At 36.1% G+C, this 27,985-nt stretch overlaps 1 pseudogene; it reads left to right on the top strand.

Moving 5' to 3' along the window:
- Positions 1 to 2,002: 2,002 nt before the first annotated feature.
- The window catches only part of LOC141660652 (zinc protease PQQL-like), a 31,730-nt pseudogene continuing 5,747 nt past the window's right edge, over positions 2,003 to 27,985 (top strand).

The following is a 27,985-nucleotide window of genomic DNA, read 5'->3' as shown; positions in this document are numbered from 1 at the left end:
AGTATTTACCACAAACGACTAATCTGTGACCACATCCGGCGAAATAACCATGGAACCCGGTGAAGAACCAAGCTTTTCCGGCCAAAGTCCGATTATGGGCAACATTCAACCAAAATTAACGAAATAAATAGCAAAACGAAGCTTGTTTTATGTACAATAACCCATCAATTGATAGCATTAACCAATTGATAAACACTTCTATAAATCAAATTAAAAAACCGAAAAATATGAAGAACTCGGGTTAGTACTTCCCGAAATCGTTTGGTTCGTTTAAATATACGAATTGGTTGTAAATCATCTCAGGAAACTATTCCAATTATCAAAATCAATCAATAACCCTAGAATCAAAAACCCCTAAAATCAATTAAGAACATTCAAACCTATAAACCCTAATTTCTGAAATTCGAAAATTAAACTCAATTTCCTATATACCAAAATGACCAGGAAGAAAAGATCTACATGATTCTAGCATCAAATCACACAAATAACATCAAGAACAAAAATTCATATTTTAATTATCAAATAATTTGAATTAAAATAAATAAGTAAGAAAATCACCTTGATTTCTGCACTAAATTGGTTGATTGAATCAGAAAGTACTTTTCGAGAGCTTCGATTCGACTACTTATACGCCCAAATCGGAGTTCGATAACGCCTTCATTTGTGAGTTTGATTATCAAGAACGCAATGTTTTTAGGGGTTTCTCTGTATTTTATCGGTTTCTACTGTTTAATTATGATTTTACAAATAAAATGGAATAATACAGGGCTATTTATATTTATGGAATATTGGTTCATGTTGGATCGTATTGGATCGTATTGGATCGATTAATTAGTTACTTAGCCCCTAAGGAACTGCAAAAACGATCTGATTTGATACCCGTATTGGATAATTATCCAAACCTGACTTCTTATAAAACATTTTATATGAATATAATGTAATAATATCCCGTCTTTCGAGAATACGGGATTTGTTGATATATCGAAATGATTATCGTATCGAAAATTATACGCCGGGACGCGTACGGTTAAACCGTAACCCGGATTGAAAAAGTCAAAATACGGAAAATGTCGGGAATTACCAGATTAGGTTATGAAGGAGTTTTCGGAAGAGTTTCGGGTTGTAAAAACGTAAAAACAGTTAAAGTTGGATAATTCCCGGCTTTCTAAAACATTTTTGTAATTATTCAGAATATAATTAATAAATTCATAAATCATTATAAAATCATAAACACTCCAAAATTACCAGAAAATACCTTAATTATCTATATTTTATTCTGGACATATTAAAATTAATATACTCACATTTTATTATATATAAACATCCAAATATTATTATCAATCATCAGATAATTCACCGAAAAATCACATTATATTCACATAATAATCATTTATTGATAAAGATAATTATACGCTATGTCTCGGATGTTACAGTATTCGTATAACGAAAGTTGGCGTTCACTAGTTTCGTGTTATCTGATTAATGTCATCACCTTTGCATGCTAAGGTTAAGAACAAAAAGGCTATTGAATGAAGTACTAATGAAGTTAGAATCCCATGTTTGTATCATATAGTTAATCACTCCTTTTAATCTCTTAGTTAATGTTCTTTAGTATAATCTCTTAGTTAACCGTAGTTATAAACAACCTCAAATCACTACAAGAAAAAGTTGAATAGACATCACACATTAGACATCGGTTGCGGATGCCACTGATGTTAAAAGAGGTAATAACATCACCCCGTGTTTTTCAGATGTCTTTGTTATTTGAAGGCATCGATTATTTAACAACCGATGTCTAAAGTTCTCTAAAATAAATCAGCGCGGGCCACTTCAATTTGTTTCCCCCCTTAGTGAAATTTTACAAAACTTTCCCTCATTTGATTGCCAATTATTCCCCCTGTCCAGAGAAACTAAAAACAAAAAAAGTAAATCTCTCACAAATCTCTCTCTCGTCTCTCACAAAGCTCTGCTGTTTTAGTAACCACCATCTCCACCAGGTCCGATGGGTTCACCATCACAATCACCTTCACCGGTCTGCTAACAATCTCTTGGTGTCTCCTTTACATGAATACTATTATGGTCTTCTCTGCTTTAACAGTTAAGTTTTTTAAAATCAAAACCCTAATTTCTTAAATTGGGGATTTTTAAAATCGAAACCCTAATTTTTTAAATTGGGGTTTTTTAATTTTAATACTCTTTGTTGGTTATAAGGAATATGGTTTGGGTAATAATTAGCATGTTATTTTCGTTTACTTGGATTTATCTTTCATTTATTAATTTTTTAATTTTGTTTTTCTATATGATACAACTATTATTTAAGGTAATCATTGGTTTATATTTAAGGTGCTTTGATTGTAGATGAAATCTTGGGTATAATCAAGGGAGTTGCAGTGAAAAGTGTTTACTTGTTTGTTATAGTTCCTGCATACACAGTTTATTTGGGTTGTTTTTATAATTGGACAAGTTTATATGGCAGATCGGTGTTGGAAGAGGAGGAAGAGCGCGGAGTTGCGCACATTGTTGAGCATCTTGCTTTCAGTGCGACTAACAAGTACACGAATCATGATATTATAAAGTTTCTTGAAAGTGATGGTGCAGAATTTGGGGCTTGTCAAAATGCAGTGACATCTTCCGATGAAACTGTTTATGAACTGTTTGTTCCGGTTGATAAGCCTGAAGTTTTACCTCAGGCTATATCTATACTGGTTGAATTCAGTTCAGAGGTAATAGTGACGTTTTGGTTTTTTTATATAATTTGAGATTTTATCATATATCTTTATAGGTTCAACCTTATGCCTAGTACAGATTCGGGTATCATCAGATGATTTGGAGAAAGAAATAGGAGAAGTTCTGGAAGAGTATAGAGGTACTACAAATGCTAATGGAAGGATGCAGGAGGCACATTGGGCGCTCATGATGGAAGGTTCAAAGGTCTAGTTGTTGGCACTTGTAATTCCAAATATTTTTAGCTATTATCTAGCACTTGTCGAACATTCTCTTAGCTTAATTAGAAAACAGGTCCTGATCGACGTGCTCAGTAATCCTGATTTTTTAGTATGTCGGTTTAAGCTTATATGTATGTGATCCTCATTGTATTGTACAAGTTCGTTCTGTGCTCCTTTTTATTTATGAACGAACCTTGTCTGTGCTTTTGCATTGGCATACTCACTATTAGCCTAAGAATTGAAAGTAAGGTGATCAATTCTTTTTATCGTAGTACTTTTAATATGAGTTTGGTGTTTCCTGTTTGAATTAGGGTATAGTTGTAATTTATTGTGAGCATGATTTTGGGAACAATACATCTATATCTATATGAATACATCATATATGCTCATCAATGGTTGCAGTATGCTAAGCGTTTACCCATTGGACTGGAAAAGGTGATCCGAACTGTGTCTCCTGGGACTGTGAAACAGTTCTACAGGAAATGGTATCATCTAAAAAATATGGTTGTTGTAGCAATTGGAGATTTCGCTGATACACAGGTCTATATTTCAAATCTGGCTATTTATCGCATACTTTGATATTTCATAACAGACGTGTATTTAATATATATGTTCTCACCAGAGTGAAAAAAATCTCCAGTTGGTCAAATTAAACCTGGAAAGAATCTGTGTGTGTATTTGGAATGAATTGTGTCAAATCCAATCATGTCAGCAAGCTTAATAATACAGTATATTCCTTTGAAATACGGCGACTAATAATGCTGAGTTTTATTTTTTAATTATCTAATTCTCTCTTCCCTCTCTCGTCATAATCGATATAACAGATTGTTGTTGAGCTTATAAAGATGTATTTCGGGAATAAAATTTCAGCATCTGATCCTCCTCATATACCACACTTTCTGGTTCCATCACACGAAGTGCCACGATATTCATGTTTGTTAGAATCTGAAGCTGTCGGGGTTAGTTTGTTGTGCATCTTTTTTAACTACACTTCTTTTTAACCATGTATTTTCATGTTGGATGATCCTTTCCATGCAATAAGTCAGACAGTTCATATCTTTAATTGGCCTTGAATAGTCTGCAGTGATGGTAAGCTGTAAGATGCCTGTGGTGGAGCTGAGGACTGTAAGGGATTACAGGGAATTACTTGTAGAGTGCATGTTCTTTCATGCTTTGAACCAAAGATTCTTTAAGATATCTCGCAAGAAGGATCTTCCATATTTTTCATGCTCAGCTTCCGCTGATGTCCTTGTTCGACCAAGTAAGGCCTATATAATGACTTCGTCTTGCAAAGAGAAAGGAAATATAGAGGCCTTGGAATCAATGCTTACTGAGGTGTGCATTTTTATAAAATTGTTAAGTCTTTCTTATATTTCTTCTACTGATTTCTTATCTTTTAGGTTGCAAGGGTTCGGCTACATGGGTTTTCTGAGCGTGAAATAGCTATTGCTCGGGCGTTCTTATTGTCAGAAATCGAATCTGCCTATTTGGAGCGGGATCAGATGCAGTCAACCAGCTTGCGAGATGAGTATTTGCAAGTATATTACTTCTCTGCCTTTGTCTAATGTTTTCTTTGTTGTTGTCAAGTTTGACCTTCCTACTCAACCTTTTCTTTTCCAGCATTTTCTTCATGATGCCTGTCATTGCTGTCGAGTATGAAGCGCAGTTGCACAAAACTATATTCCCCGTGAGTATATATTGATGTTTAGTGTTTTCTTCTATATATCCACAATTATTCCCTATAATTTCACTCTAGTTTAGTGTGAAAAACTAATTCTACACATTTTGGCCAATTCGACTTGGATAAATATATCAGCTCATGAAGTAGTCCTATGCACCGCACTACTGATGTGATAATATTTTACCAGTTGCAAACTTTAAATAATTAAATTGTTTCCCAGCTCTCCTATATTATCCTTTCAATTTGATGTCATATATCTACTCTCTCCAAATTATAAAAAATGGGCAGGATGTAAATGAACGAAGTTCAATAGATATGCGGTGCTTAATAGTTGCTTCTCTCTGTGAGAAAGGTAAATTCTTAACTTTAATTTTTATTGTGTTTGGTCGCATCATATATGTTCTTTTCGTTGTAGCTGAGTAATAGGTGGTATGGTCTAAATTTTCTCTGATATGAATTCACCCAAACAATATTTCTAGAATTAGTTGCACAATAATTTTACTAGCTATCCTTCTTATTTTATTGCCTTTGTTTTTTGTCCTGCATCAAAGCTTCTTGTGTACTTTCTAATACCATCTTATTTCTTAGCTCTCTGATGTTGTGGATTCCATGGAGGTCAATATACAAAATGAAGAGTCTGTAACTACAGGTACTTACTCTTATCTACATATTTATACTCTAATAAGCTAGAACAATGAGAGAGCACTAGTTTTAATAGTTTCATCTTGGGGAAAGTATAGCATTGAAAGAAAAACTGAGAGTACAGTTTTTTAAATCAGCTCTTAAATTTGCAGAAGAAATACTGGGCCATGCTAAAGACCGCACAAAAGATCAGCGTCATGGATATATTGTTCTCTATCTTAGAGTTTGATGCATCTTATAATTCATATACTAATCTCAGATCGCGAATGCACCACATTTCTGCTGAGAGGTATAAACTATAAAGAACTTCCGCACACTGATATATGTTTTCTCTGTCCCTTCTTTGACTTTGGGTATACTCCATAAAAACCTTGAGTATCGTACTTCACTATTTTACAGGCCACCTTTAAATCTTTTTTGCCAATAATTAGCTGGAACATGCATCTATTTAGACGTGTTGCAGAAGTCAACTGGTGGACAAAACTCTAAAACACAGCGGGAACTTGGATCCAGTCTTCGTGAGAATGTAGATGCTTCACCAAAATATATAGATGATGAATTGATGGGCATAGCAGAAAACAAACTAGTATCTTTTCAATGTAAGATGCAGTTTATTTTGATGATGATAAAGGACCAGACTATGTATTTAAGCATGTATTCAAATCTATTATTTCTTTAGTTTACTTGAGTGCAAGTTCCGTATATTTGATATATCTTAGTTACAAAACCAATTGTACATCACTCCTAAAGAACAAAAACTGATGTAAAAAAAAAGTTAATGTACATGCTTTTAGATAAAAATACTGATGTCAAAGACTGCCATGTTCAAGTATAAATTGAAAATAGGCATCACTTTATTTGAGATAAAACTGATGTTTATGTGACAATATATACATCACTTTTAAAGAAGAAAAACTGATGTCAAAAAAGTTAATGTACATCGCTTTTAGATGAATAATTGATGTCAAAGACTGACATGTTAAAGTCTAAATTAAACATAGATAACACTTTGTTTGGGATAAAACTGATGTCTATGTGTCGATATAGACATCACCTTTCATTAAAGAAATCGATGTTTAATATCTGATTTTACATCACCTAAATGAAAATACTCGATGTCTATGTGGAAAAAAACATAGCTCGTAATATGTTTAATCTGTTGCAATAGGTGTAATTTATTTATTAAATTATTTATTTCTAACATTTTTTGTAAAAAAACAGTGCATAGACATCATTTTTTTTGCCAGAAACGATGTCTAAGTAAGTAAAGACATCGGGTTATGGCCGATGTCTAGAATAGATATCACTGACATCAACATCGGTTGCCAAACAACATAGACATCGGCCAAAAACCGATGTCTATGGACTTTTTTCTTGTAGTGAATTGTTATTCATATTATCATTGAATAATAACCATACCATTGTTGTATAAGTGCATTAATCAAAATTAACCTAAAGCAGTCTCTGTGGGAACAAACTAGAAATAATTCTATATTATTTGCGATCGTGTATACTTGCGTGAATATTAGCGCGTGTTTTCGTCCTAAAATTTGCCCTGTTCAAATCAGCAATAATTCTCCTCTCTTGGACCCAACAAGCTAACTTGTTTTTTGGGTTCTCAATTGAGAGATTCTCAGAAACAAAATTAGCTAGCATTATGAAAAATCTAGCATAACAAATATTCTTAAACCTCTTTTTAATATCCCCTAATTTACTCCCTATCTCATACATAACAGAAGTGCTAAAATTGAAGTACTTGTCACTAGGAAGCATATAAAGCATGTGAACAAGTGAGTAAGATACATCATCAAAACTGCTAATTTTGTAGAAAACACTTTAATGAATGAATCACACAGAAAACTCCATTCTTTTCTAAGACCCAGTCTCCTAACATCACCTAACTTAGTGGCATCAAGAGCATAGCCCGTAGAAACTTGCATGTTACTGACATTAGTGTATGTGTGCGGAGCAAGTGTGTTATTTTCAGGAAATTTAAAGCACTTTTCAATTGCATCACATTTAACACAGTGTTCATTACCTTTTAGAGTGAAAGTAATAGTTTTGTCCTTCGAGTTGAACACATCTGTAGTCCAAATTTCCTCGATAACTTCACAATAGATGGTTGGGGACTCAGGCATGGCATAACTCAATTTGCAATTCAGTATGAAGTCCATCATCTTGTGATAATCATCAGATGCCGGAATTTGCTTGTTCACCAGAGCCACAAAGTTGTTTTTTCCATAAACGAACCCAGTTGAGGACATAATTTTGACTATGGGTGCCATTTCTGTGATTGAAATTAGTTGCAGAAAGAGAGTATTTGCTTCGGAGAAGAAGATAGTTAGAGAAATTGCTTTGAGAATGATAAAACAAAAGAGTAGAAATAAAATTAGCTTTTATACTTACTCAGAGATAAACTGTCAAAAATTAAAAAAGTAAAATAAAGTACCAATCAAATTTGCCCAAGATAGCCGTTTAAAAATTAAGAAAACTGTCAAAATTCTAAGATTATCTGTTGAAATATACATACAGGCTATAAGTAAATTCAACGAATAATACTCAAAATCAACGGCTAAGATTGAGTGCAATTCGACGGATAATGGTAAAAGTACCCAGAGTAATAATTGATACTTCGACGGATGATATAATTCAACGGATATTCATATTCAACGGATAATGAACATCCATCGAGATACAAATTCTGACTTAGCCAAAATTTTATTTTAGACAAGAAATATCAACTTTTACTCTGGCTGCATTTCAATATGCTTAGACATCAAGATAGATTAAGAGTAATTAAGCATACCTAACTCACTTACCAACCTAGTGAAGGTGGATTCATCAAGTGGCTTGGTGAAGATGTCTGCAAGTTATTTTTCACTTGGAACAAAATGAAGTTCCACAGTACCATTCCTAACATGCTCTTTAATGAAATGGTACTTGATGTCTATATGCTTGGTTCTTGAATATTGTACTGGATTCTCAGTGATGGCAATGGCACTAAATAGGAATCTTATTCACCTATAGACCATAGTCCAACAGTTGATTTTTCATCCATAAGATCTGTGCACAGCAACTACCAGCAGCAATAAATCCAGCTTCAGCTATAAAAGTAGAAACTGACTTTTGCTTTTTACTCAACCAAGATACTAGCTTGTTTCCTAGAAATTGACATGTTCCTGTTGTACTTTTCTATCAATTTTACAACCTGTATAGTCTGCATCTGAATAACCAGTTAGATCAAAATGAGAATCTCTAGGATACCAAATGCCAAGTTTTATTGTTCCTTTGAGATATCTGAAAATTCTCTTAATAGCTATTAAATGAGATTCTCTAGGATAACCTTGAAATCTAGCACAGATTCATGTAGCAAACATTATATCTGGCCTATTAGCTGTTAAATATAAAAGTGAGACAACCATGCCTCTATAGCTTGAAATATCCACATACTTTTCAGTAGTGTTTAATTCAAGTTTTGTTGCAGTAGTCATGAGAGTTTTTGAGAGTTTTTGCAGATGTGCAATCCATTAGGTCAAACTTCTTCAAAAATTCATAAATATATTTAGTTTGACTAATGAATATTCCATCACTAACTTGCTTAAATTGTAAACCAAGAACGTAAGTTAGCTCTCCCATCATTCTCATTTCATATTTACTTTGCATCAATTTGGCTAACTTTTTACAAAGTTTTTCATTTGTAGAGACAAATATGATATCATCTACATAAATTTGAACAAGTATGCTAGAGCCATTAACATTTCTAAAGAATAAGGTTTTATCAACAATACCTCTTGTGAAGTGATTTTCTAAGAAAAACTTTGACAAAGTATCATACCAGGCTCTAGGTGCTTGCTTCAAACCATAAAGTGCTTTCAAAAGATAGTAGACATAATCTATAAAATTTGGGTCTTCAAAACCTGGAGGCTGACTGACATAAACTTCCTCCTCCAAATCTTCATTCAGAAAAGCACTTTTGACATCCATTTGATAGACCTTGAAATTGGCATGGGCTGCATAGGCTAGGAAAATTCTGATGGCTTCAAGTCTTGCAACAGGAGCAAAAGTTTCATCGAAATCAATTCCTTATTGTTGATAATAGCCCTTAGCAACCAATCTAGCTTTATTACTGACTATTATGCCATTTTCATCCATCTTGTCTCTGAATACCCATTTGGTGTCAATAGGATTCTTTCATTTAGGCTTGGGTACCAGCTTCCACACTTTATTCCTTTCAAATTGGTTTAGCTCCTCCTGCATAGCTAAAACCCAATTAGGATCCAACAGGGCTTCTTCTACCTTTTTAGGTTCTTCCTGATATAGAAAGCTGCTATATAAACATTCCTCTTGAGTTGCTTTCCTTGTTTGCAGTCTTAAAGATACATCACCAATAATCAGTTCAAATAGGTGATCTCTGGTCCATTTTCTCTGTTGAGGTAGATTATGTAATAACCCCAAAAAAAATTGGACTTTTTGTAACCCTTGTGAATAGTGATTTTGTTGATCATGCTGATTAAGAAAACTTTTCATGTCACACTATGTAGGAGTTCTTTTATTGATATTCTAATATCTTATTAGTACTCCATATGGTATATAAGTGTATGAAAGATTGTCAGAATCCAAATTCGAACACTTTGATTTTTCCCGAAAATTAGCCAGATACCAAAAGAATTGAGTATAAGGTAACATGATTAAAGGATTTAAATTGAAGGATTATAAGAGAGGATCATAAAAGGAATATAATATAATGAGAAAGGTTAAGGGAACCGAAGTAATAAGATCCCGGATATGATCCCTCAAACGATTAGCAAGAACGAGCGATAAACGAGTCGTAAAACAATTATACGACAAGTAATGCAAGAGAGATTAGTGCAAAGATTAAGGATGATAATCAATCATTTAAGCAAGTATTAGCATAAAAAGATGCTTCCACCACCAAGTGATGACAAGTGGCAAATGATGAAGTTATCAAGGTGATGTCATGCTTAGTCACACTCCACTCACTTTAATCAACCCATTTATCACCCAAATATATCCCATTCACTTCCATTTTTTACCACAAACTCATTTAGCAAAGTAAAACCCTCCCAAGAAGAAGAAGCACTCGGCCTTCTTCATTTTTCAAGAAGAAAATTTCCAAAAATAAGATCCAAGCTTTGTTAAATTACAAGGTAATTATCCAAGGTCCCTTATGATTAGTTATGGCTATCCTAGAAGTTTAAGCCTACAATTCTTTATGAATCTCTTCCAATAAATCAAGGAAGAAGATGATGAATAGTGTTTTCAAGTTACTAACTTTGTCTTCTTTGATTTTCCTTTAAGATCCGAGCAGTCCTAAGCTATCTCAAGGCTTCTTAAGGCTTCCTAGCTACTCTAATCACTCCAAGGAAGGTATAACACCTCCAAACCCTAAATTTACTTTGAGTATTAGGTTTGGTTTTGATTTTTATAGTAAATGAGAAGTATGATGCTTGTGTGTTTAGAGTTTGGATTGGATTTGTAGTGATTTGGATGTTGGAATCTTGTTTATAGTTAATGAAACTTAAGTATAGTTAGTAGTTCATGTTTAGGGTTGAATGAATTGGAAAATCTTGAGATGTTGGGACTTATGTAGTAAGGTTTGGATGAGGTTTGGTTGTATTGTTGATTGTGAGTTGGATTGTGGTTGTTTGGAGTGGTTTAAAACTTGGTAATCGCATAAACATAGCGGTCGTAATGCCCAATTCCATACAACTGCTTGTTCTTAGTGTTCGGGACATCTGTGACCTTGACATTTTTAGCTAGATTATGTCGTAAGCTTCGTTTTGATATGTGGTTCGCTTAAATCTGATGTACGGTTTAGGAAAAACGACCATTTTAAGTAACGGTGTTTCGCGAACGAACCATTTCCCCTCGCCTTACTTTGAAACCTTGGTTAATGTCCTTAAATTACTACTTGGAGTATGAAACAATTATTTAAGGTTAATAGGTCATCTGGTAGAGTATTCGCGGAAGAGTCGCCTTAAAATTCATAACGGTTAATTTATTAAAAATGGTGGAGCCGAGGGTACTCGAGCGACTTATGTGAATCGTTAAGCGCAAAAGCGAACATTATGGTCTAATTGGTTAAAGACTAGTTTCTTAAGCGACCGTAGTTTAATTCCAACTTATATGTTGTTTATAGGTTACCAGACTCACCCCAGGCCTTTTACCACCCCCATTCGCTCAGGCAAGTTTTCTACCCGTTATACTATTGTTGTGATGTAATATATTGATGCATTATCTTGAGATAGGTGCATGGTTATTATTAGAAAATCTTGCGATATATTGGAGCATGTGATATGATATTTATATGCATGCCTGTTTTATAATCTTGATATTCTATTATCAATTTAAATGCTTATAAGTTGCATAATACCTATGCTAGAGATAAGCAGTAGTTGTGTATACCCTTAGTATAGGGGACCCGAAGGTGAACATTTTTCTAAACCGAGAGTCGATGTTCCCGAGTATAATATATATATATATATATATATATATATATATTATATATATAGTTTTCTATAACTAGTAATCGAATAAGGTATATTCAATAGTTTTGAATAATAATCAAACTTATTTCGATTATTCAAATAAAGATCGTACTTTCGTATAAGTATATCTTTTGTTATTTATTATTCATTTCAGGTATGAGTTTTAAAACTTCTACTTCAAATATTTTTATAAATATTATCCTTATGGGAATATTATTTAAATAATTATATTCAGATATTTCCTAATATATCGGGATTGATTTATTTTATTAAATCATCATTACTCTAAATATTCTTTAAAATGTTTTTGACTCTTCAAAATGATATTAAAAGTTAGAGCGGATCCCAAAACTCGTTTTCAAATTTAAGATCTTCCTTTCGAAGGGGATTTAAATAATCGCTTAAAAATCTGAGGGATCCGGCTCTGTGGTGTATTTTATGTTCGCAACGAGGTTGCTGTTTTGATTACACTATATATTATCTTGCGAGCTATAATGCTCACTCTTTTTTCATTTCTTCAACACACAACAACAGTTAGGAAGGATGGCCAGACTCAAGCAGACCCAGCGCAAGAGCGTGGGAAGCGTCCCGCGTCTTCCCATTGATATCATAGCTGCTATAGCTGCAGAGGTAGATGTATCTATAGATCAGGCATTCTACTTTTGGGAATCAATTATGTATAATTATAACTTGTGGCAGATAATGGCAATTAACTGTAAACTTATTAAGTAATCATTTTGGGTTGTAATAACTTTTAATTTGTGGATTCAAAGACTTGTATGAAAGAGATATGTCCTAAGTCCAATCATGTATGAGGATTTAGGAATAACTTTTATGTAATCTGTTTTGATTTCATTGATATTAATAAAAGACTTATTTTGTTTTTATTGCGGGCTCTATCTATTTAAATGTTTAAATAAGATATACCACAATTTAGAGTAAAGCTTTTTATGGATTGTGATGAGATCATAATAATGAGACCTAAAAGATGATAACTCTAAACTTAAATAGTTCCTGGTCATAGGATTACTAACTGGTAATTAATAATCCGCAAAGATCGGTACATACTATGTTTGCTTCATTATGAAGGATGTCTGTTCTCATAGACATTTGTGTGGTGACACTATAGCTAGTATGTAGGTGCTTATTATAGAATAAGTTCACTGAACATGACTCACACAGCTGAACAACTGATGGAGTTCACTAACGTGTCAGCAGTTGTTCACATAGTGATAGTTGTACAAGTATCCTTAGACTTGAGGTCATCATAGTCATCTTATGTACACTGAACTATGCTTTGGTTTAGTTCTTAGTCTCAAGGGACAATTATAAGGGCTCTACTGGGTATATGAATTTGTACACGAAGATAGTGTATGATCAATAAAGGATCTACCCCTTCCAGTGAAGGAAGAGAATGTTCAATGCTGATCCACTTATGCTAGTTCAGGAATCTTTGGCCAGAGTGAATGAAATTAGAAAGGAGTTTCTAATTTACATTAAATAGAACTAAGCATAGTGAATGGGAAAGCAAGTGATTAAATAAGATAGGCTTGACACAAGTTCCATGCCTTGTATTTAATCGTGACATTGCAGGGTAGAAGAAATTGATTGTACGGTAACTACTCACTGAATAGGTTCTTGGTATTCTAAGCAGTGAATTCGTATTATCCGGATAGTCGCGATATGCTGAGAAGTATCCCTCACGATGTAAAATAAATATGATTAATTAATTAATCATATTTAATGAATTAGAGAATTTATATAAATAATGATAAAATAGTTTTATTATTATTTATTTCTACTACCGACTTAATATTGAACCTACAGGGTCACACCATAAAAGAGAATGATTTAATGGTGGAGGAATTAATTAATAATGGCTGATAATTATTTATTTATGAAATAAATAATTAATTGGCAAATTTAATAATTGATTAAATGAGATTTAATTGATTATAAATTAATTAAGAAAAGGTTCTTAATATTATTAATTAAGAATTTAATTTTTTGAAATTAAATCAAGTGAGAGAATTATTTCTAAAGAGTTTAGAAAAAGGGTTAATAATTAAAAGGTGTTTTAATTATTAGTGAGAATAATAAAGGGTTAATAATAATAATATTTTACGGGAAAATTTTTAGCTAAAAATTTTGCCTATAAATATACTATTATAGACCCTATTTTTGCCTCAACCAAAAAGATTTACAAAACCCTAATTCTCTCCATCTCCTCCTCCTTCATTACATCGTTTTCTTGGTGGATACCGGTGGAGTGCTTCACACTTGAGGAGCAGCTGTTAAGGATCTCCGTTCATCATTTTTGGATCGCCATTAAAGACCTCCATCTTTCCATTAACGTAAAGCTTCTTAAGGTAAACATACTGAACTACGAATTAAATATTATTTTTCGCATGGATCCTGCGGAGGGTTTCGGTTTTTTTTTAAGATTTAAATTTACGTTTTCGCTGCGTTTATGTGCTAAAAAACCCTTCAATGGCATCAGAGCTACTTGCGAAAAGTTTTTAATTCGTTTATGTGTTTAACTATTTTCGATATATGAGCATGTACGTGATTCGCCATGATTTGATGTTGATATAATATGCTTATATATGTATGGTTTTGAATATATGATATTCATGTGAGTTGTATAATCATAAGATCATTATGTAATCTGTATATATACTAATATATACATGATTTATGTTTGTTCTAATTATGAGAATCATATTAGATACGGATTCTGAATTGGCTACTGCAGATTTGCAGAAATCTGGGTCTGGTGTCCGATTTACGCAAACGAATACCCTATTGCATAGGTAAACGAGCGTCTGAACAAAACTAATAGCTAAAGCTATCAACGACTCGTCTGTAAGGCGTTTGACGTCGTTTACTGCCCGTAAACAGTGATTCTTGTTTTTCTGATTTGATTCTGATTTTTCTGATTTTTGTCATATTTTCTTTTTATGAGAAGATCATGGATAATATGATATGTAGATCATATTATGTGTTTTAACATACTTTTATGTGTTGTATGAGCATGGTGGATGGTTATGGCCTTTCGACCTTAGTGTAATGGTTTTGGTTTTGGTTTTAAATATGACTTGCTTGTCTTCAATCTTTGTAATCATAAATCTCGAATGTAACTCGAGTTATTCTTGTAAGTTCATTAGATTAGTTTTACTTTCAATCATGTAATGTAATTGAAGACTAAAGAAGGCTATCCAATGGAGGTGATACAAAGAAGAAGACGAGGCATACAAGAAGTCTAAACAAAGAAGAAGACTTATGTAATAAGTAGTTGTATTTATTTCCATCACCATATTAGATTGACCTTGATCTTTATCATGAGCTTGATAAAGATCACATAGGATGGGGCCATAACCAAACACATTAACTTTATTGCACTTTACATTTACTTGTTTATTTAATTTTATATATGAGATATATGCCTATGTTTACCATGCGATGATAGATTTAGGAGAACTTAAATCAATATAAGGTGTGCTCTAGAAAATCTAGAATATGAATCGTTTATTGCCTTAATAATAAATATTATGAATACGATCATGAGATTCTTGTGTTTATGAAACACGTAATTGAATATGAATTTTCAATATTGAGAGAAAGGATGATTCTGTCAACAATAGATTTCTATCTGTAAGAAAGGGTTATTAAGTGACGCCTCTTGACAATGCTCCACCCGATCTGGGAATCATCTGATTATCGATTATTGATTTGAATTATTTAATTTAAAAGGAAGAATCTCTTTATAATATGATTATGATTGTAACGTAATATAATCCCTCTAAAATTAAATAATATCAAGTAGCAACCAGAAATCGGACTGGAAGCTTTCTAAAGGTCGGTACGTGCTATAGCCGTGGGCCGTTGGAGTCTGATTCAATTGTACGAAATGTTGGGTTAGACTTGACTTAGAATATTGAGTTTATCGTGCCACAGCCGTGACTCAATTATTCAAGAGGCTAAACTTATATTAGGGAATAACATAAGATGTAATTGACAAGAGTTGTCTGCCTATTGAACATCACATGACGTTTCGTGCCACAGCCGAGGTTGTGTGATGGAATGTAGGATCCCTATTCCCACTAACATTATGAATGCTTAATTTTCACTTAGGGGTTGAAAAAAATTAGATAAACTAATGGGAGACACTTATGAATAAAGACCCGATTCATATAGTGTTTTGAAATGAAATTGAATATTTGCTAAGTGTTGTTATGTGTTTATCATTTACAGATTTACTATATTCATCATGTCTTCTGCACTATCACTTCGGAGCATACTAGATGCTCACAAGTTGACTGGTCCTAATTTAGCTGTTTGTTTTCACAGTAACAAGTTGGGGCACTGGAAGAGGATCTGCAAGGTTTATCTAGCAGAATTGAAGAAGAAGGGTAGTGAGACTACCGCTTCTGATTCAGGCATGTTCATGATCGAAGTTAATATGTCACTAGGTCAAATTTCTACTTGGGTATTAGATACCGCATGTGGTTCTCATATTTGCAATTCGTTACAAGGACTAAAGGGAAGTAGGACTCTTGAAAAAGATGAGGTGATTCTACGTATGGGCAATGGAGCAAGGGTTGTGGCCATATTTGTAGGATCATTTAGTTTACATATGCCTACGGGCAAGACTATTATTTTGAATAATTGTTATTACGTTCCCTCTATTGTGAGGAATATTGTTTCTATTTCTATGTTGGATGTGGATGGTTTTTCATTTATTATTAAGAATAATGAATGTTCTATCCTTAGAGATAATGTTCTTTTTGGACGTGGCATTTTAAATAATGGTCTGTATGTATGTGACGTAGAGCATGATTTACTTCAGATTGAACAAACTAATAAAAGAAAACGAGATGATGAAAATCTGACCTATTTATGGCACTGTAAGCTAGGTCATATTAGTCAAAATAGACTGTGGACATTGCATAAGGAAGGGTTACTTGACCCCTTTGATTTTGAATTATATCCTACATGCGAGTCTTGTCTATTGGGTAAAATGACCAAATCTCCATTTAGTGGACATGGAGAGAGGGCTGCAGATTTGCTAGGATTGGTACACACAGATGTATGTGGACCAATGTCTACGCAAGCCATGGGTGGATTTTCGTACTTCATTACTTTCATAGATGATAGATCTAGATTCGGATATGTGTATTTGATGAAACACAAGTCTGAAGCCTTTGAAAAGTTCAAAGAATATAAACATGAAGTGGAGAAACAAACCAAACACAGTATTATAACTCTTCGATCAGATCGAGGTGGTGAATACTTGAATGAAGAGTTTCTAGATTATCTGAAAGAAAATGATATAGTCTCCCAGTGGACTCCTCCAGATGAAAGGAGAAATTGAACTTTGTTAGACATGGTTCGGTCCATGATGAACTGTGCGAATCTTCCAGTATTCCTATGGGGTTATGCATTGGAAACCTCAGCATATTTACTGAATAAGGTGCCTTCCAAATCTGTTCTTCAAACACCATATGAGATATGGAAAGAAAGGAAACCGAGTCTTAAACACGTTAAGATTTGGGGATGTCCAGCTTATGTCAAGAAAGTTGACCAAGATAAGCTGGAATCTCGATCCGTAAAATGTAATTTTGTGGGATATCCTAAAGAGACTTTGGGGTATTACTTTTACACCGATCATCGGGTGTTTGTCTCCAGACATGCTACCTTCTTGGAAAAGGAGTTTATCCTTGAAGGAAATAGTGGGAGCAAAATTGAACTTGATGAATTTAAAGAAGCACAAACTACTACGGATCAAGTGGAAACACCTGTTCAGACTGAACAACCTTCTGTGGAACAACCCATTCGTAGGACAGGGAGACTGTCTCGCCAACCTAAGAGGTATTATGGCCTTGTCATTGAGAATAACAATGAGTTGTCAATCATTGATGATGACAACCCTGTGACCTATAATGAGGCTATGAGTAGTGTTGACTCAGAAAAATGGCATAGTGCCATGAAATCCGAAATGGGATCTATATATACCAACCAAGTATGGACTCTGGTTGAGGCGCTTGAAGGTGTTAAGCCTATTGGGTGCAAGTGGGTATACAAAAGAAAGATTGGAGCAGATGGCCAGGTGGAGACCTATAAGGCCAGGCTTGTGGCAAAAGGATTCAAACAAAGGCAACGGATTGACTTTGATGAAACTTTTTCGCCTATAGCCCTATTAAAATCAATTCGGATTTTGCTTGCGATTGCTGCTTACTACGACTATGAGATCTGGAAAATGGACGTGAAAACGGCCTTCCTCAATGGGGAACTTGAGGAGGAAGTGTATATGACACAGCCAGAGGTTTTTCTTTCCAAGGGAAATGAACACCTAGTGTGTAAGCTGCTGTGAACCATATATGGTTTAAGGCAAGCTTCTCGTAGATGGAACATCCGTTTTGATGAGACAATCAAAGAGTTTGGTTTTATCAAAAACATAGATGAACCATATGTCTACAAGAAGGGTAGTGGGAGCGCGGTAATATTTCTTGTATTGTATGTGGATGACATACTTCTTATAGGAAATGATATACCGATGCTACAATCAATCAAAGTATGGCTATCAAAGAACTTCACCATGAAGGACTTGGGAGAAGCATCCTACATTCTCGGTATGAAGATCTATAGAGATAGATCTAGAAGAATGATAGGTCTTACCCAGGATACATACATCTAGAAAGTGCGATTAGTTAGAAGAGTTCCAAACGGTCTACAACGGCTGACTCCACAGCGGAAGCAGAATATATAGCTGCAAGTGAGGCTGCAAAAGAAGCCGTTTGGATGAGGAAATTTGTTTCTGAGTTGGGAGTTGTTCCTAGCGTTGAAGAGCCTATTGTGTTGTATTATGATAACAACGCAGCAAAAGCACAAGCCAAGGAACCTAGGTCTCATAGAAATTTCAAACATGTCTTGCGGCGCTTTCATCTGATTAGGGAGATTGTTGAAAGAGGAGATGTCAACATTGAGAGAGTTGACACACATAACAACGTAGCAGATCCACTCACAAAGCCACTTTCTCAGAGTCACTTTGATCGTCATAAAGACAAGATGGGTATTAGATACCAGAGTGATTGGCTTTAGTACAAGTGGGAGATTGAAAGAGATATGTCCTAAGTCCAATCATGTATGAGGATTTAGGAATAACTTTTATGTAATCTGTTTTGATTTCATTGATATTAATAAAAGACTTGTTTTGTTTTTATTGCGGGCTCTATCTATTTAAATATTTAAATAAGATATACCACAATTTAGAGTAAAGCTTTTTTATGGATTATGATGAGATCATAATAATGAGACCTAAAAGATGATAACTCTAAACTTAAATAGTTCCTGGTCGTAGGATTAATAACTGGTAATTAATAATCCGCAAAGATCGGTATATACTATGCTTGCTTCATTATGAAGGATGTCTGTTCTCATAGACATTAGTGTGGTGACACTATAGCTAGTATGTAGGTGCTTATTATAGAATAAGTTCACTGGACATGACTCACACAGCTGAACAACTGATGGAGTTCACCCACGTGTCAGCAGTTGTCCACATAGTGATAGTTGTACAAGTATCCTTAGACTTGAGGTCATCATAGTCATCTTGTGTACACTGAACTATGTTTTGCTTTAGTTCTTAGTCTCAAGGGACAATTATAAGGGCTCTACTGGGTATATGAATTTGTACACGAAGATAGTGTATGATCAATAAAGGATCTACCCCTTCCAGTGAAGGAAGAGAATGTTCAATGTTGATCCACTTATGCTAGTTCAGGAATCTCTCGCCAGAGTGAATGAAATTAGAAAGGAGTTTCTAATTTACATTAAATAGAACTAAGCATAGTGAATGGGAAAGCAAGTGATTAAATAAGATAGGCTTGACACAAGTTCCATGCCTTGTATTTAATCGTGACATTGCAGGATAGAAGGAATTGATTATACGGTAACTACTCACTGAATAGGTTCTTGGTATTCTAAGCAGTGAATTCGTATTATCCGGATAGTCGCGATATGCTGAGAAGTATCCCTCACGATGTAGAATAAATATGATTAATTAATTAATCATATTTAATGAATTAGAGAATTTATATAAATAATGATAAAATAGTTTTATTATTATTTATTTCTACTACCAGCTTAATATTGAACCTACAGGGTCACACCATAAAAGAGAATGATTTAATGGTGGAGGAATTAATTAATAATGGCTGATAATTATTTATTTATGAAATAAATAATTAATTGGCAAATTTAATAATTGATTAAATGAGACTTAATTGATTATAAATTAATTAAGAAAAGGTTCTTAATATTATTAATTAAGAATTTAATTTTTTGAAATTAAATCAAGTGAGAGAATTATTTCTAAAGAATTTAGAAAAAGGATTAATAATTAAAAGGTGTTTTAATTATTAGTGAGAATAATAAAGGGTTAATAATAATAATATTTTATGGGAAAAAATTTTAGCTGAAAATTTTGCTTATAAATATACTATTATAGACCCTATTTTTGCCTCAACCAAAAAGATTTACAAAACCCTAATTCTCTCCATCTCCTCCTCCTTCATTACATCATTTTCTTGGTGGATACCGGTGGAGTGCTTCACACTTGAGGAGCAGCTGTTAAGGATCTTCGTTCATCATTTTTAGATCGCCATTAAAGACCTCCATCTTTCCATTAACGTAAAGCTTCTTAAGGTAAACATACTGAACTACGAATTAAATATTATTTTTTGCATGGATCCTGCGAAGGGTTTCGGTTTTTTTTTAAGATTTAAATTTACGTTTTCGCAGTGTTTATGTGCTAAAAAACCCTTCATTGTACTTATTTCAAATTCATCTTTGAGACTATAACGTGTTGTGGTGTGTGTTAGTGTGGGGTGACAGTATGAGGTTATTTATTTATAATTAAGTTAATAGATTTTATGGAAAGAAAGACCGTGACGACCCGGATCCCCGACCCCGGATCTGGGGGTGTTACAGAAATGGTATCAGAGATAAGCGTTATAAACCTCAGAGATGATGCGACGATATCATAATAAACTCACAAAGATAATAAGAACTCTTGCCAAGTTCGTGGTCGGACTACGTAAAGTAGCGCTGACAGTTAAAACCCTTACGGGAACCCTTATAAGTATCATGATAGTAACTTAGCTCGTTTAATGTGTAAGCGCATGAGATAGAGGACCCTGAGATGTTCGAGCGTGAGCATGATGAGACACTTCTAGATGCCGAGGATCAGGAGGAGCCTGAGGAGGAGGAGATGGATGAGGAGGACCCCTCAGAGGAGTCAGAGACAGAGGTTATTGCGATTTCAGATGAGGAGGACCCGGATGAGGTCCTAGTAGCTGAGGAGCATGTCGAAGCTATAGTGGAGTATACTGGTACCCTCTACCCTCACTCCCCATGGTCAGAGCTCCTACCCCTCCATCACTATCTTGGAGCCCCTATGATGACAGCTCTGAGACCCATACCCCCGAGCCTAGGCAGACCGAGCAGGCACCCCCAGCGGCTCCGGATTCACCACCTCTTGACCCTGCCCATAGGCAGTCTTTGTTAGCTCACGACTATGTTCAGGATGTTCTAAGGACTCGAGTGGCTGTTGCTGAGGCCCGGCTGGATGAGGTCAGGAGAGAGTTAGATGTAGAGAGAGCTGGTAGGCGTGCACGAGCTCATGAGGCTAGAGGTACCATACCCCGATCTCTGAGGAGAGAGCTGACTGGGATAGAGCTTATGGGCCGTACGAGAATCCGATCACTTTAGGGAGACATACATGGCAGGATATCCAGGAGGCAGGCTGATTACATTTTCCGTCATGCGATGGAGAGAGTGTGGGAGTTTACCCGCTCTGGTGATTGATTCAGGACCAGTGATGTGGTAGTCTAGTTATCTAGTTAGTCGAGGCCATAGTAAGAGCCAATTTTCCGGGATAGTTGACTTGTATATAGTATCCCTTTCTCTGACTAGACAGATAAACTCATGTATTTCACTTTTGGGCAGATGACTGTAGCACTGTTGTACTTTTGACCAGATCGAACTATGTATTTCTCGCATTATGTATATATTTGTTTCCTTTCAGTTCAGTTCCTTAGTGACGAGATCATTGTTTTTATTGTTATTATTACTGCACTTCTTATTAGAACTGTAATAATATAATAGAATTGCGAGATACGTTCTCCCCATTATAGAAACTGTGCAAGGCACAATCTTATGTATGATTGTGACCTAACATTGAATTTTCCAAAATTTATCAGTATCATGCCACCAAGAAGGATTGGAACTAAGGCGAACCCTGGATTTGAGGACCAGGGAAGCCATAACCAGGATGGTAGGAACCAAGAACACAGTGAAGAGGAAGATGAGGATTATGTTGAACATGATGACTCCCAGTATGAAGAGGAGGAGGAAACATTTGATGTTGAAGGATTTGAGATAGAGGCTGAAGAAGGAGAAACTGAGGTTGAGCAACAAGTACCAAACCCAGGCATGGATCCCATGGGACAGTTCATGCAACTACTAAGGCAGAACTTGGAACGTCAACCCAACCCACCCCCTCAAGGAAATAACAATGTTGTGGAAAACTCTTTCAGGGATTTCAAGTCCCTTAAGCCCCTTGAGTTCCACGGATCAGCCGACCCAGATGAGGCAAGGGCATGGCTAAAGGAAATGGAGAAATCCTTTGAGATTCTGAGTACCGATGAGGCACAGAAGACTGTATTTACTACCTACCTTCTAAAAGGAGAGGCCAACTACTAGTGGGAGGCCAAGAAAAACATGGAGACAAATGTTGTCATAACCTGGGAGAGGTTCAGTCAGTTGTTTTTGGGGAAATATTTTGAGTTTTATGGAGAACCAGATGGAGCTCAAGTTCTTGGAGCTGAAGTAGAATAACTTATCTGTGGCAGAGTATGAAGCAAAATTTACTGAGTTATCAAGGTTTGTGCCGGAGTTTGTAAGCACCGAGGAAAAGAAAGCTAGGAGGTTTCAGCAGGGACTGAAACCGTGGATTCAGAATAGGGTGGCAATCCTTGAGCTTACAGATTATGCCACTCTGGTGCAAAAGGCAACAATTACAGAAGCCGAAAGTGAGCAGATGCAGAAGGAAATAGAGAAGAAAGGAATAAAGAGGAAAAGTATGAGCATGGGCGGAGTTTCCGCAGGAGGGAACTTCCCAACTAGATTTAATCGAGGAGCAGTGTCCCTACCGGGAAGGAGTACTGGGTTTAAGCGGCCAGTGAGTGTGAATGTGAGCCAGAGCGGCCAGAAGTCAGGAATGTCCTATTTCAGCCAGTCTCGACCCCCATTACCAGCTTGTAACACTTGTGGAAGGATGCATTCGGGGGAGTATAAAGGAAAGCCGGTAAGCTGCTTCAAGTGTGGTCGAGAAGGTCACTATTCGGACAAGTGTACTTCGCCAACCCCCATTACCCGCCCAACCACCACTTGTCATCAGTGTGGACGCCCGGGTCATTGGAAGAGGGAATGCCCAATGAACAAACCAGCAGCTTCAGGAGCAAGCAGGGCTGCCTCCAATAGGCCACCTACTGCGAGGACTTTCAACATGACAGTTCAAGATGCTATGAAAGACTCAGATGTGATATCATGTACCCTTTCTCTAAATTCAGTCAGTGCAAATGTTTTATTTAATTCGGGAGCAACTAAATCTTTTATATCGAAGGACTTTGCGCTTAAATTAAGACTTAAGGCTGAGCCCTTGTTAGAACCCTTACGAGTGGAAATAGCCAACCATGAAATTATCCCTGTTAACCAGATCCACCCCGCCTGTAAGTTTGGCATAGGGGAACAATCTTTTAGTGTTGATCTAATTCATTTCAAATTAGGGGAATTTGATGTAATTTTGGGAATGGACTGCTGTAAGGGGAAGAAAGTTAAGTTGAATATCCCAGGGAAGAAAGGAGTCATATTTAGAGGGAAGAGGCAGACGCAAAAATTTTTGACCATGGCCCAGGCCAATAAGATGCTACAAAAAGGAAATGAGGCTTTCCTAGCCTATGTGGTGGACACGCAGAAGGAGGCGCCCAACTTGCAAGATATTCCGGTAGTCAACGAATTTGAAGATGTATTCCCACAAGACCTTCCAGGACTACCACCCGATAGAGTGATTAAATCTGCTATTGAGTTGGCCCCAGGGACGGCGCCAGTTTCAAAGACACCATACCGGTTAGCCCCATTAGAAATGAAGGAACTGGCTACCCAATTACAAGAACTTTTGGATAAGGGTATGATAAGACCCAGTGTGTCTCCGTGGGGAGCACCAGTATTATTTTTTAAGAAGAAAGATGGGAGCATGAGGTTGTGCATCGACTACCGAGAGTTGAACAAGCTAACCATAAAGAACAGGTACCCATTACCCAGAATAGACGATGTATTCGACCAGCTAAAGGATGTTGTCTACTTTTCCAAGATTGATCTGAGAACTGGGTATCATCAATTAAAGATTAAACCCAAAGATATTCCAAAGAATGTGTTCCGAACCAGGTATGGGAACTATGAGTTCTTGGTAATGTCCTTTGGATTAACCAACGCCCCAGCGGCTTTCGTGGATTTAATGAACAGAGTATTCAAGAAGTACTTGGACAAGTGTGTGATAGTTTTTATTGATGATATTTTAATCTACTCAAGGACCGAGGTAGAACATGCAGAACATTTGAGGATAGCTCTAGAAATACTCAGAGAAGAACAGTTATTTGCCAAATTCTCGAAGTGTGAATTCTGCCGGAATGAAATACAGTTTTTAGGACATGTGATCAATAAGGAAAGAGTATTGGTCGACCCCTCCAAGATAGAGGCGGTCTCAAAATGGGAAAGGCCAACCACACCCACTGAGGTAAGGAGTGTCATAGGATTGGCCGGCTACTATCGTAGATTTGTACAGGACTTTGCGAAGATCACAGCCCTTTTAACACGACTTACTCGTAAGACAGAGAAGTTTGAGTGGACAGAAAAATACGAGAACAGTTTTCAAGAATTGAAAAAATGGTTGGTAACGACCCCGGTGTTGGCATTGCCAGACGGAGAAGGAGATTTTGTGATATATAGTGACGCATCGCACAAAGGATTAGGGTGTGTGCTTATGCAGCAAGGTAAGTTGATTGCATATACGTCGAGACAACTGAAGGAATAAGAGATTAGATATCCTACTCATGACCTTGAGCTCGCGGCAATAGTATTTGCCTTAAAAATTTGGAGGCACTACTTGTATGGAGAGAAGTGCAAGATTTTCACAGACCATAAGAGCCTCAAGTATATATACATGCAAAAAGAGCTCAACATGCGTCAGAGAAGATGGTTAGAACTAATCAAGGACTATGATTATGAGATTCTCTATCATCCAGGGAAAGCCAATGTGGTGGCTGACGCCCTTAGTAGGAAGGAAAGACTCAAAATGATAATGACTTCGAAGGAATTGATAAGGGATTTCGAGAAAATGGAGATAGAAGTAAAGGTAACCGGAACTGGAACTGAAAAGCTGTTTGAGATCTCGATGCAGCCAGATGTATTGGAAAAGATTAGATTGTGCCAAGAAAAAGTAATGAATGAAGGCAGAGAGTCAATGAATGGAGAAGAGATCCATACTGAGAGAGATGATAAGGGGGTAATGAGGTATTCCTACAGGATTTGGGTTCCGAATGTTCAAGAGCTTAAAGACGAGATTTTGGATGAAAGCCATAGTTCAAGGTATTCCATTCACCCAGGGAGCACCAAGATGTATAGGGATTTGAAGGACTATTACTGGTGGCCCAACCTGAAGAGGAACGTAGCAGAATGGGTAAGCAAATGTTTGACTTGCCAAAGAGTAAAGGTAGAGCACCAGAGACCCAGTGGACTTTTGCGACCCCTGGAGATTCCCGAATGGAAATGGGAACAGATAGCTATGGATTTTGTTGTATGCTTACCAAGGACGAAAGCCAATCATGATGCCATATGGGTAATTATAGACCGACTGACAAAGTTAGCTCACTTCATTCCTATTAATGAGAGATACACAGTCGATAGATTGGTGGACATTTACCTTAAGGAAATAGTGACGCGACATGGAGTCTCAGCATCCATTGTCTCAGACCGAGACCCCAGATTCAACTCCAGATTTTGGAGAAGCTTTCAAGAATGTGCGGGAACCAAATTAAACATGAGTACCACTTACCATCCCCAAACGGACGGGCAAAGTGAAAGGACCATCCAGACACTAGAGGATATATTGAGAGTTTGTGCAATAGACTTTAAAGGAAGTTGGGATGATCACTTGCCATTGATCGAGTTTTCTTATAATAATAGCTTTCATGCCAGCATCGGAATGCCGCCTTACGAGGCCCTGTACGGAAGAAGGTGTCGATCTCCCTTATACTGGGATGAAGTGGGAGAGCGAAATATGTTCGGACCCGAAGTGGTCCAAAGGACCAAAGACATAGTGGATCTCATCATAGGACGGCTTGTAGCAGCCGAAGAGCGACAAAAGAAGTATGCAGACCTAGCCCGAAAGGACAAGGAGTATGAAGTAGGGGACTTAGTACTGCTAAAGGTATCCCCTTGGAAAGGATTAATGAGGTTTGGTAAGAAAGGAAAACTAAGCCCAAGATACATTGGACCTTTTGAGATACTAAGAGGGATTGGGAAGTTAGCTTACGAGCTAGCCTTACCCCCGTACCTACAACAAGTTCATAATGTGTTCCATATGTCAATGCTAAGGAGGTATCATCAGGATGCCAAGCACATAGTGGAATACGAGCAGGTGGACATGCAACCACACCTGACTTACGTGGAGAAGCCCGTGAAGATTATGGATAAAAAGGAGCAGGTGCTTCGGAACAAAGTGATCAAGCTAGTCAGAGTGCTACGGCAGAATCATAATGTGGAGGAGTCAACTTGGGAACTAGAGAGCGCAATGCTAGAAAAGTACACCCATTTGTTTTCTATCTGATTGCGGGACAGAATCTTTTTAAGGAGGGGAGACTGTAATAACCCCAAAAAAAAATTGGACTTTTTGTAACCCTTATGAATAGTGATTTTGCTGATTATGCTGATTAAGAAAACTTTTCATGCCACACTATGTAGGAGTTCTTTTATTGATATTCTAAGATCTTATTAGTACTCCATATGGTATATAAGTGTATGTAAAGATCATCAGAATCCAAATTCGAACACTTTCATTTTTCCCGAAAATCCACCTGATACCGAAAGAATTGAGTATAAGGTAACATGATTAAAATGATTTAAATTCAAGGATTATAAGAGAGGATCATAAAAGGAATATAATATAATGAGAAAGGTTAAAGGAACCCAAGTAATAAGATCCCGAATATGATCCCTCAAACGATTAACAAGAACGAGCGATAAACGAGTCGTAAAACAATTAAACGACAAATAATGCAAGAGAGATTAGTGTAAGGATTAAGGATAATAATCAAGCATTTAAGCAAGGATTAGCATAAAAAGATGCTTCCACCACCAAGTGATGACAAGTGGTAAATGATGAAGTCACCAAGGTGATGTCATACTTAGTCACACTTCACTCACTTTAATCAACCCATTTATCACCCAAATATCCCATTCACTTCCATTTTCCACACAAACTCATTTAGCAAAGTAAAACCCTCCCAAGAAGAAGAAGCTCTCGGCCTTCTTCATTTTTCAAGAAGAAAATTTCCAAAAATCAAGATCCAAGCTTTGTTAAATTACAAGGTAATTATCCAAGGTCCCTTATGATTAGTATGGAGTATTTACAGCCTCTATCCAAAAGTATGTTGGTAACTTTGATTCTTCAAGCATTGTTCTTGCAACTTCAATAATAGATCTGTTCTTTCTCTCCACCACTCCATTTTGTTGTGGAGTTCTTGTTGTTGAAAATTCATGCATGATCCCTTTCTCTTCACAGAATGACCTAATCACTGAATTTTTGAACTCGGTTCCATTGTCACTCCCGATTCTTCTTACTTTGAAGTTAGGATGATTGTTGACTTGTCTTCTGTGATTGATGATGATTTCACTAGCTTCATCTTTGGATTTTAGAACATATGTCCAAGAGAACTTTGAGAAATCATCCACAATTACTAGACAATATATTTTCCTTGAGATGGACAATACATTGACTGGTCCAAATAAGTTCATGTACAGTAGTTGCAAAGGTTCTTCAATTATTGAATCAATCTTCTTTCTGAATGATGCCTTGATCTGCTTTCCTT

Source organism: Apium graveolens, chromosome 5 (genome assembly GCF_009905375.1).
Source record: "Apium graveolens cultivar Ventura chromosome 5, ASM990537v1, whole genome shotgun sequence".
NCBI classification, from domain to species: domain Eukaryota; kingdom Viridiplantae; phylum Streptophyta; class Magnoliopsida; order Apiales; family Apiaceae; genus Apium; species Apium graveolens.
The sequence above is the reverse complement of the archived record's forward strand: the minus strand, read 5'-3'. Positions and strand labels throughout refer to the sequence as shown.